This window comes from Numenius arquata, chromosome 12, assembly GCF_964106895.1.
Source record: "Numenius arquata chromosome 12, bNumArq3.hap1.1, whole genome shotgun sequence".
NCBI lineage: Eukaryota > Metazoa > Chordata > Aves > Charadriiformes > Scolopacidae > Numenius > Numenius arquata.
Genome location: NC_133587.1, coordinates 37825832 through 37838333, shown reverse-complemented (window position 1 = coordinate 37838333; position 12502 = coordinate 37825832). Strand labels below are relative to the sequence as shown.

Sequence of the window (12502 nt, the reverse complement as noted above, 5' to 3'; positions counted from 1 at the left end):
TCAGCCTTGTACAAATCAGGTTTCCTCCCCTTTTTTCCTGTTGTAGGTAATGTTCTGTTGTACGTGATGTTGTAGGTAATGCTTGAGCAGGGGGTTGGACCAGATGATCTCAAGAGGTCCCTTCCAACCTCAACCATTCTGTGATTCTCAACAACTACACTCGAATCAGCAGTTGGTCCCTTAATTTTTCTGATTATTCTTACAAGAAAAATAAAATAACCAACTTTTACTGTCAAAAAATACATTGAATCAGCAAGATTTTAAGATACAAGCGTCCTGTTTGCTCTACACAGGAGATAACTAAAGATAGATGAGAGAACACAATCCAAAATCTGGCCAGTAGTTACACACACTACAAAATAGACACCGACCCGTTCAGAGCATCCTTGGAAGAAATGTCTATAGAATAATAATGACGCTGAAGCAATTAAACAGAAACACGCGTTATTTTCAGTGAAACAAATATTTTGACCCGTAAAGCAGTTGCAAGAGATGACTAGATGTCATCACATCCAGAAAGTCACCACGCCGAGGACAGCACCTCAGAACGAAAATACCCTGCAGCTCTGTTCCCATTTCAACCAAGGCCTGATGGAAAGCAGGCAGGTTTGCGCCACAAAATTCCAGCCTTTTTTCCCCTGCCTGGCTCTTCAGCCACTACCATGGTGGGCTGTTGAGAAGCCCAAGCATCCAGATTCCCAGCTGTTCGGCAGCCCATTTGAAAGGGAGCCAAGAGCTTGGCACCTCGCCTCCCAAATTTTCAGGCTCCTTGGCAAGGTGCCCGGCGCGCTGACGGAAAGCCTGGGAGACCCTGGGAGCTTCTGATTCCAAGTACACAAATTCTGAGCGGTTTGGGGCATCTCAGCGGTTCCAACCTCCCCAGAGCTCCCAGGCAACCATTCACCCATCCAACACGCCTTGAATGGGGATGCCAGGCAGGCCAGCACACGGGCACCCCGCCTGCCCCCCCGAACAGAAAACCGCTCCGGTTCCTCTTTCACAGAGGACTCTGAAAGGTTTGGGTTTAGTTCCACGTTGGGGGGAAAAGTGGTTTTGGGGTTTTTTTAGGTGATTAAATCATTCCAAACCAGCACTTCCTTTTTTTTTTTTTTTTTGTACAGTCTCTTTTAATACTTAAGTCTATCCAAACTATTCCCGCAGAGCTAGATCTGCTAAATCGGCTACAAAATAAGCTCTATCGTGCAATGCCTTTGGTTCTCCTGGATCAAAGGGGATATCAAAGGGGGTATCCAGTGCACAGAACTGGGACCATCTTTTGAGTCTACACGTGCCGCTCTCCTGCTAGAAGCGGAGTGACTGTCTTGGACTATCTACCGAGGAAACCCTTTCAACTTGTGTTGGGAGTAGTTTTGTCTCTAAAAAAAGAGGAGAAGAATTTAAAATGAGGCTCAAACCAAAGCCTGAAAAAAACCCCCACTCTATTTACAAAGGAGCCGGGGGAAGAGCAAGACGAGAAGATATGAAGGACAGAAGGACTTTTCTTGGCATCCCTATGCAATTTGTTCAGGACAAGGCTGAGAAAGGTGGGGCAGCGGGAACCCTAGGGATACAAGGTGATCTTCCCCCTTGCCTCCTTATCCATAAGCAGTGAGGGCACACATACAACACACAAAATAAGGAACAGCTGCCTTAGACGAGACGGAAGCCAGCATCCCATTCAGATATCTGCCACTTTATAAGCTTCCAGTGTAGTTTCTTAAACCGATGTTTCACAAATATTTAAACCAGGATAAACTGCACAGCGACCAGAAGAAACTCTTCTACTCCCTCCCTCCAGCCACCACACCAGCCCATCCACGCGTGCAGTGACCGGTGAGCTGGCTGGAAAGCGGACACGTGTTTTGGAAGCAGGAAGGACACAAACGTTTCTCTCAGCAGCACCTGAGAACATCACACAGATTAATTCCCATCCGTAATGAAGAGAAGGGAGTAGAGCAAATGGGAGAGCACACTCATTGGGTAGAACGGGCTCTTCCAGCAAGACAGAGGGAACCCTCTTCTAACACCGAGAAAAACAAGGCAGCTGGTAAGAAAACAAGAGCACTGAAATATTATATTTCTTGTAGCTCTTCACAACATCCCAGCACATCAGCCAGCACCAAATGAAAGGACGGGAAGGCAGGTAAGTGAAATCGCTTCCCTCGGTGCAGGAATGCTCAAAAGCTTTACAGAACACAACCAGCTAAGAACAGGGATTATTTCTAAATCCTATCCCAATTATTCTTCTACCAACTCTCCGTCTGCAACGCAAAGTTACAAGATTGTACTAAACCAGGATTACTTTGCAATCATCATAAAGGTAAATGATAATTCTGCTTTCTTCCCAAGTATCCCATTTTCCAACACAGCCCTGGAGGTGAAGGTCACCGCATAATGGAAGATTACAATTGTTTATGTTTATTTAATAATTTACATACAGCTTTAGATTTTCTATTAAAACTGCATTTAATGTGTGAAACACCAAAGTACCTTACAAAGCCATTTTAAACATTTTGTTTAAACAAGAGCAGTGTTCACTCCCTGAACTCCCTCCCGTATTTTAGCAACCTATTTAAGACTAAGCAAAAGCAGAGGTTTCAATTAATTAAACATAATTGCTTCTTTCAGCAAAAGATATAACCATGTCTGGTGTTTTCTTCCATTGGCCATTTCTGGCCATTCCCATCCCCCAAATATTCTACAAAAAGCCTTCATAAAGTTGTGCAGGTTTTAAATAAAACTGAAGAAGTGGTGGAAAAAAATACCACATTATATCATAAACTTATTTTTGCTAGTTATATTCATTTCACAATCATCAGAAGAGATTTTATGGCCTACAAATTTATGTTTGGCTTAGAGAAAAAAAAAATAATTCGAGCCACAAAACAGTGAAATATACACTGCACTGACAACTATAATTTAATGTTTCCACAGAAAACAACATTCCAAAAGGCCATACAGTGTATCTAATCACTGCAATCAACATTTGTAATAAGAATGGATTGTTTAATGTTATATGCATTAAGTTTATACATTTTAATTAACAGTTTTATACATAAAGCTTTTGGCTGGTTTGCGTAACACTAGATTTTTCCACTGACAAGCCCTGTAAATTTTTTATTTTTCTATTTACTTATTCCACTCCCCTTTAAATAAAGTGGAAAAAGCAACCTGTGCTCTGTTCTTCTCCTGGGACTTGACTTCTTCCTCTGAAGTTCATCCTTCTGAAGGAGGATGTGAAAAGGCTGCCGGGGCAAGGCAGCGGCAGGGCCAGCGTTTGCTGCCTTAAAACAATGAGGGAACAACAGCCCGTGACTTCTCCCCTTCGCTCACACACCACCAGACAGTACCGAACCATAATTGCTACAGGGAACATTATAACCTCAGCTCACCTCTAAGTCTCCAGGCTCCATCCCAAAAACTTTTTTACTAGGAGGAGCAGCTACATCACGCTCTTATATATCATTGCAGAAACGCCACCAGCTCGCGAGAGCAGGAGCGCTGATGAGCCACGTCTCCGACAGCTTACAAACCAAGAACAAAATGTACAGGCAGAGCCTGACCGATAGGGATTCGAGGAGAAAACAACAATAAATATTAGTCAGAACAACAGGCAGTGGGCTTCGTACGCGGCCTGAACTGCTGCCAAGCTTCCCCGCCACTGGCTTTCTCCCTTGCTTTTTTTTTTTTCCCCTACAATGGAGTTCAATTTAGAAGGAAAAAAACAAAAGCGCATCTATTTCTGTTTAAAAGAACAGATCCACTGAGAGAAATACAACTTAAGTGCTTAAAGCACACTCAGCGTTTCACAAAACAAAATCAACACAAGACAAAACTACGCTTTTTTATGTATATAGGACTCCCCTTGAATATAATTGCTGCCTACAATAATTTTACTCATACTTGCATAAAATGGAGTAATTTATCAAAATCCTTTGTGACCTACTCCTAAATTTGTTATCAATTAGATTTTTTAGCTAATGCCTTTCATTAATCTCCATCTTTAAATACACCATAGTAAAAAAAAAAAAAAAACTCTTGTAATTCTTCTCCGAGTAAGCAACTAATTAAATCTATGAAAAAGAACCCAGAAAAGCTTTTTGTAGGGCTGAGCAGAGCTTTAAGTGCCCCTTCTGCACCAGGGGAAAGCCTGGCTGAACCTTCACTAGCCCAGCGAGATCACTTGGACGGCACGGAGAGCACCCGGAGACATCACCCGGGAGAAAATGGAAAAGTGTCTTATTCACCTGCCAGTAATCAGATACGACTTCTTTTAAAACAAAACAAAACAAAAGACTAATGAATGACATTTTTTGCATGTTTGGGTTTGTTGTGTTTTTTTTTTTTTTTAAAAGGTGACAGCAATAGCACCGTAACCTGACGAGTACAACGCAAGTCAAAAGTACACCTTGATCTTACTCATTCTTTCCACAAGCCGATCAGTAATGAGGCCTTGGGCCAACATCTCCTGGAACCACGTGAAATAACTGACAAAGCCACAGTCCTCTGATGCCCATCGGTGCCAGGCTGCTAGTTTATGATTACCCAGAAGTTATTGCCCGACACCAGTTTCTGCAAGTTCTCTGTGAGTTGTTACCAACAAAAGCAGGTGACAATTTGTTCAGACCATCCAGGGAAACTGCCCCACTAATCCACCATGTTTTGTTTCAGGCTTTTGATGGTGCGTACGTATGAAGCACTCCAGTTTCCCCCTCTTTCTCAAATGCCAAAACCTCTACATGATTCAGGGGAAAAACTTCCTTCCTTCCTACGCTTTGCGAAGTGCTGAGCAAAACGATGCGACTAAACATGTAAAACAGGGCCAATAACCTTAAAAAGCGGTGTTAACATCTGGGATACAGTAACATCCTAAACCGGCACAGATGTCTTGTTGAATGAACATCTGTCCGCAGCCTTACCCTGGAAGACGGTACAGGACTGATTGATAAAAAGGTTCAATTAGTGCTGCCGTCGGCACGGCGAGGAACGCTGTAACGTTCACCCGACGGTTCCACCAGTGAAAGCCGTTACCGTTCTTTTCAAGAGTCTTTTTAACAGGTGTGCAAAAAGCACACGCTCCCACGAGTTCCGAGCCGTAAGTCCTAAGGGCAGCTGTAAAAGTTTAACTGTACATAGTATATCCCAAGTATAAGCTGAAACACCTAAAGTTGAGCGAGTCGCCCCACGCGAAGGGAACGGCAGCAGGTAAGGATCCACTCGGGGAGGTATCTACAAGGAAAGGGGTTTTTTTTTCCTTCTCTCTGCACGCTACTTTGCAACGTCGACTTCACTACTTCTAAGAGTTGAGAAAATTCTACATCCAAGTCTGTGTAAAAGGAATCCGGCTCTGGGAGCAAGGCGGATGCCAGCTAACTAGAATTAATTTCAATAGCTCTAAACACTAATGAGCCTAAAATAGGAACTCACTTCCATATTGACTCCAGCTTCAAACTGGTACCGATCTAAAACATTCTTTAGAGGATTTTTTTAATTGAGCGATCAGTAACAGGTGAAAATATTTTTGGCACTTGCCCTCCATCACATTTTCTTTTGCACATTATGAAAAAAGAAAACTCAACATGTACTTTCTTCCTATCTACTTCTTGTAATAGATACATGTATATTAAAGGCAGACGGACCCTGGTATATGGAAAAAATATGCAACAGAAACATCACCAGTGATGCAAAGGTGAAAAAAAGCTGATCTTTTAGTAATAGAAGTGAAAGACTGTAGGAAACCAGTTTTGTTTAACATCTACCGACCCAGGCTTATTACAATCTCATTACAGAATTTGCTCAACCTTCAGTTTCATTACTAAAAGATCTCAAAAATATACTCAACACCGCCTATTAGTCTTCTAGTACAATCAAAGTGTTATCTTAATACTTCTCATTTATAAAGCATAATAATCTTTTCATAAATTGCTACATCAAAAGAGAAGTGACCCAGCTTATGGTTAAAACCAAAAACACTGCAACTTCCCATCTCCTTTAACCAGTAACGATCTAAGGGACATTATGCATTCACCCAGGCTGTAACGTGTTCAGAGCTGAAACTTTTTTCACGTCTATATTTTATACAGTTACCTCTGAGAGCACTAAACACCTGAAATGAAAAAGTATTATAGCCTTTGAGATCAGAGATGTCTGCAAAAAAGCATAAGAAGAACCCAGCCTCCGCTCCAGGATTCTTATCTCAGCTTTTCCAGTACTCCCCTGTGAAAGGGAGATTTGTCAAAGATTTCCTACCCTATCCAAAGAAATGCAAATGGGAGCCTTTTAAAGATTATTTGTACTGAATGTCATAGATGCATCTTTGCTTTCATTCTAGAGTACAGTCACTGCTGACAAAAAGAAAGCTTAATACAAGGGAAACCCACTGATCAACGCAGAGCTCCTCAAGAAAAAGAAACTGTCCTGAAAAACAGGTTTTGAGTAAAGTATCACGTGTCAAAACGAATTCACATTACGTGGTTCTAACAACAATTTAAAGGTCAAATGAATTAGTATTTTTAAGTACATGTGGAGTTTGGGCTATTTGTATTTTCACCTTCAGCTGCTCTTGCATAGTTGCCAGTACTACCTGGGCTCTCAGGCCAACACTGGAGCAAAATTACTAGCCACGGGAGACTGAGAAAAGGCAAAGAGGATGTCTTGCCGGCAGGCACTGTCTACCCCAATCAAAGAGGTACAATTGCTGTAAAGGGAATGTCATTTCTCTGTTGGAAAATCTTAATCTCAAGTCAATTTTGCAGAAGGCCACCAGATCCAGGAGCATGAAGCCACACTCTGTTGGGTGATGAGGCTGGTCTGGCCAAAGAGACCATCTTCAGCGTTTTCTCTGCTCTTCCCTGAAGTCATTTATAGTTGTTCAGTTTGAGTCTGGAACTGCTCTTTTAAAAGATAAAGCAGATGAGGACTATCCTAGCTGAAACAGAGCCTTACTAACAAGGCCATGAAATCTTCTTCCCAACTTGTTACCCACTTGGGAACATCCTCAGTGGGCTGGCGAGAGAAGAGGAGTGGTCACAGCAGCCAAGGACCAAACTAGCAGGATTCGTTATCGCGAACAGTCACATAAAATAATAAACTTTTCACATGAGCTCATAAAATACCTGTGGAGTCACAGCTCTACGACAGCCAGTTGCAGACTGAAATGCTGAGGGTAGGGCTACTACACTGCAAGGTACTTCTGTACACCTTTGTGAGACACCATGACGTGAGAAAATCTGAGTTTGATGTTGAAGGTATGGAGCCAGGTTGCCTGATCTACACGTATGGACTGGTCAGATTTGGAGACTGTTCAAATTAACAGACTGAGAAATCATATAAAAGGCTTTGAGATCTTTCAGCTTTCTTCTTACTTTCCAAACTGACTGTTTAGACATCTATAAATTCTGTAAGTGAAAATTACTTTTAGTCAAGTATCTGTCACATTAACTCGGCAATATTCAGCATCAAAAAATGCTACTGGTTCTTATTTCTCAAGAACTACCTTCCCACTGATGGGGAGTCTCGTTGTCTGACTTGCAGTTCATAGTTTTAGTTCTGTAACACACAACACATTACGTGCAGACCTTAACCATCATACACATTTCAGAAAAAATTACATTACAAAAACCGTTTCTGCAATTACGACCTTCTGACACGTAAAATATTTGCAGTTTTGCATGAACTGCATCCTCTATACGTTTGTTACCGATGCACTTAGCCATATTCAGTCATATTCACTGTTAAAATGACGCAAAACAACATACCAAAATTTCAGCGCTTGCACTGTTTTTTTAAAACCTTTTCTGGACCCACATTAGACAAATCTTGGGGAGCACCAGCAGCTACGAGCTGTCTGCACCTTTCCAACTCCCAGCTACCCCTGTGTATCTGCCTGGCTCCAACCTTGGTACCAGCTATATTCTTACCATTCCTCCAGACAGCAGTGTGTGAGGCTCTTTGACGAATTTGCTAAATAATCCTTATCGAGATCACTAAATGACTTCACACGTTCTACTTTTACAGGCAAGGAGAATGGAATGGCAACATTGACAGCTGAGGGACCACTGGCATAGTCAAAAATGCTGATTTTCTAACTTCCGCAAGAGTTTCGTGTGTGCACCTGCACCATCAAACACTACTTGTCCACATTTCTCCTTCCTTTACGTGAACAAAACTGCATCAAAATATGTCACTGCAACAAACACTGGCTTTTCTTGACGGGCAGCGTAAGCATCCACTTGCATCAGAGCACAAGATTTGTTTCTCCATGACGACGGCTACGGCAAGTTTTAACTCCTCCGATCTTGTGACAGCCACGATGCCCAAAATTTTTTACCCACAACAGGACCAAGCTGATATCTTTTTTTTTTTTTTTAGAAATTAAGAAATATCCAGCTACTTGCTCTTTCATACGTTGCAGGGTTTGCCTGCTACTCTCTCCTCAATTGAGGCAGCAACACAATGGCAAGGACTGTAATTCTCATGTCTGGTGATTTCAAGCTCCCGTACATAAAATTCAGCGGATCTGAGTCATCGTGCATGAGAAACAGCTGCCAAGTACTTGGAACTTGGTGGAAGTTTTGGTTTCTGTGAACAGATTTTTGTAATTTTAGCACCATTAATTAAGAGGCATTTTCGAAGACTTCCTTTTGAAACTTTGCAGTCTGCTGGAGTCTTAACCACAGTATGATTGTGAAGATTCTTTCAAAATGCATTTGTCTGCTTAAGTTAAGTATTCTCACTGGATGTACTATGTGCAGGTGCAGACTGTGCTGCCTGCCGTAATACCTAGCCACACACAACACAGGTACACAGCAACCGAATCATCTAGTACTAAAGTTTTTACTCAAAAAATTGGGTTTTGTACCCAGCAAATACAGTCTGCATATAACGGTGATAAACAACTCTAACCATTGCTTTTATTCATTGTTAATTCAGTTAGGGTAATCAAAAAACAGTGTGAATATTCAACTCTTACCTATTATATCAATTTATTGAAGATAAACTAACTCCTGCCTCCACTGCATCATTTTGAGAGGTTTCCAGATCTTACATCTATCAGAATGCATCGGTCAACTCAGAACATCCCAGGCTTTCTTATCGAATAAAGCTCAGCATCTTTCATCTCAAATCAATTTTACTCGTGTCTTTAGCAAACACAAGTCTTCCCGCAGATTACATGGCAAACAACTCCATTCATTCTTATGCTTTTGAACTGATTTTATTTCTGATCCCACCAATACGACAAAAACCCCATCTGTCTGTCCCTCAGATGAGTGTTACAGGATTCCCTGAGAAAGGCAGCCATCCTCCAGTTCCACCTGTGCTTCTGTTTACCGAAGGCGATGAACAACCCATGGGCAACACCACCAGTGTATTCCCACACCACTACCCCCAACAAGTATTTAGGCTTCAACTGGAAGGATCATGACATGAAAGGGCCAACAGCATCCAAAGTGATATAAATAACCTGGCTTTTATGCAAGATGCTGACCTAGAACACTGTAAGTAGAATTTTCTTAATAATACCCAAATTAATTGATGGCATGTAAGAAAAGTAGTTCTTGCATGTTAACTACAGTCTGTCATTACCCATCTAAAATGGATTTAGACAGGAAAAAAACCACAACAGAAATGAATGTCATATCACCACGTATCTTTTCCATCTGTTAGCACCCTTAGTGCTCCTTATAAAGAAATGCATTTTTATTTCAGATAATGTCAACAAGTACTATGAAATATTTTTCTTTCAATAAAACTGCTAAACCTAGGAAAGCCAAAGGGAAAAACAGAAGATCTGCTCGCTAATTAAAAATCCATTAGAACTTATTCAGAAGGCTTGGAAAACCTCAGAAGAATAAAAATAGACCTAAAAAGAAAATGGGCAATGTAATCAGATGGGTATCAGTGTAAATTTATAATTCACATGAATTGTTTTTCTTTTAACAAAACTGTTTTCAAACCAGAAGTAAATCCTAAAAGCCAGATCATGGAATCTATTTTTATACCAGAGTAAATAAAACTCTGGAAATACTATTGTGAAATATAAACAACAATACAAGTAGCATAATAAGCAACGCTCCGAAGCGCAGTCACAACTAATACAAGTCTTCAAACATGTTTAAAAGCTTCCGTATAAACAGAAATATCAATCTCTAGGGGCGTGGGTAAGGCAGAAATGCTGCATTCTGCTAACAAAACTGTCCAACACTTTTTTTCCATCTCTGAAGAGGATTCGTCTAACTTGGAGACACAAATTTGCCTTCTGACAATTACAGCTACGTTACAAATAACCCCAAGTAATTCTAATAAAGAACTTCTAATCTTTTGTTCAAAGGACTGTTAAATTATCATCTTTATTTGGGGCAACGATCACTGCTGTACACCAATGTTATTAAAATTTAACCTCTTTATATTTGAGACCACTACAAACCATACCAAGCTACTTCCTCTGTTTTCCTCTATTCCAGCCTTCTGTCCATTAAGATTTAATATATAAATTCCCAGGTTTTTTTAGAAATGTTATTCCCTCATTTCTTTAATTTACCTTTTTTCATGCTTTTCTTTAAGGGCATGTTAATAAATAGATGGGATTTCCAGCACTTGATGCTAAAGAATTTCTACTACCTGATCATCTCCTTCCCACCCCCCAGCACGAGATGAGATGAGATGAGACGAGATGAGATCAGGCTGTGACAGAAGTGCTACCAAAAGAATGATCTACCGCTCAGCCTACGTCATACGATACAGGTCAGGGTTATAAACAAAATTGTATCTGTGTCACACGATAGGGGCATGTATCCAGCGAACCTTGTTACAGCAACTACTACAATGGAAGTCATCCAAGAAGACGAACTGATACCTGCAGGTCAAGTTCCTTTGAGGCCATCATCCAAGGACACACAAGCAGTAAGCTCACTGTTTACCGCACTGCAAGTTGCAAAAGGTCCTCAAGTTCTGCAGCTTCCCTCCAATTCCACAGATATCCTCAGTTTAAACAGGCAAGGAAACGTGCTTTTAAGGTAATAGGAAATTAATTCTCAAAACTGATGTTCAGTATGGACAAAAGTGCCAAAATGTTCAAGATTCAAGCATGACAACTTGAAGACGCAAAAATAATGTTAAAACAAAGTTGAAGAATGGGCACAGACTGAATTTATACCCAGCAAAACACGGTTAATTTTCATCCAGATCAGTTATCCCATTTCATTCCTTGGAGGTCCACAAACGTTTGTGCTGGAAGCAGGAAGGGAGAAGAGCAGTGATAGGGAAGAGAAGCTCAAGAAGGAGGAGAGGGAATAAAGTGAAGGAAGCTTCTTTTGGTGACGGTGTAAGTGATGCTGTCTAAAGGGATTTGGAAACTACAATCTGAATCACTCGTTTTGTAACTTTTTTCAGAAGCCACCAGAAAAACAAGCAATGAAGATAATCAGAAAATTATACTGAAGCTGATTTATAATGGAACTATTTGTATATTTACCTAATCTTTTCTAAGCATAGACCTTCTGGAATGACAGCTTCTTAGATATTTATACTTTTATTTCAGCTTGCTTTTTACATATACACATATGCTTCTAATTAACATTTACAGCATGAAAGCTCAGTTCTACTCACCAGACCACACAGCCTCAAAAATTTTCTTAACCAAACCTTTCAGAAGTACTTGCAGGTATCAAAAGCTGGCAGAGCGGCTCTGTAGCAGCTATACTTGCAACCACTTGGGAAGACAAGGCTGCCAAGGGAAGCACATACGACCAGGTGTGACTTACGGCGGCCCCGAGGCTACTCAGATTTACCCAACTACTTCCTTGGTATCACGACAGCCAGAACTGGGGCTACTTCACAGCCCCACGGATACGTTTCAGCAGTAAAACCATTAGGTTTTATTACAATATTACTTCTGCATAACTGACTTTTTTTTTTTTCCCCTCTATTTTTGCACACTGGAATTTCTCCTTAAAGTACTTGCAAGCCTTCACAATGACACAAGAATTGCAATTGAGGTATATTGCATCCTCAGAATCTTAGAAACCATTTGTATTTTGCGATCAATGTATTAAGGATTACATTTGAAAAGAACCTTCGACCACAAAGATGTTCAATGCTTAATGCAGCGTCCATGACAAAGCTGCCACAGAGAGCGCTACCAAAACACCAGTCCGACTGCTCATAGACTCACTGGACACAACGCCAGAATCATTACCCACATGAGTCTAATATCCATAAATATCACTCAATAACCGTAGCAGATTGAGGCCCATCCTTCAGAAAGGCACTCACTTTGCCCGTACCCTTGGTCCTTTGTTCCCCCTTACGAATCCGTGCCCATGTCCTACGTCAACTTCTCTGGCTTCAGTTTTCAGCTGCTGGCTCTCACACCTTTTCCTCTTGCATTAGGGAACCCTTAAGCACTTGGTATCTTCTCCTCTGCAGATATTATCCACTGTAATCAAGCTACTAGTTAGTTTTAGGGTTTGGATTGCCCCCTCCCATAACCAGTAGAGCGAGC

General features: G+C 41.0%; 1 protein-coding gene across 3 annotated transcripts in view; it reads right to left on the bottom strand.

Moving 5' to 3' along the window:
* KMT2C (lysine methyltransferase 2C) overlaps positions 1 to 12502 on the bottom strand; it is a 201157-nt gene that overhangs the window by 149668 nt on the left and 38987 nt on the right. The gene's annotated exons all lie outside the window — the stretch shown is intronic.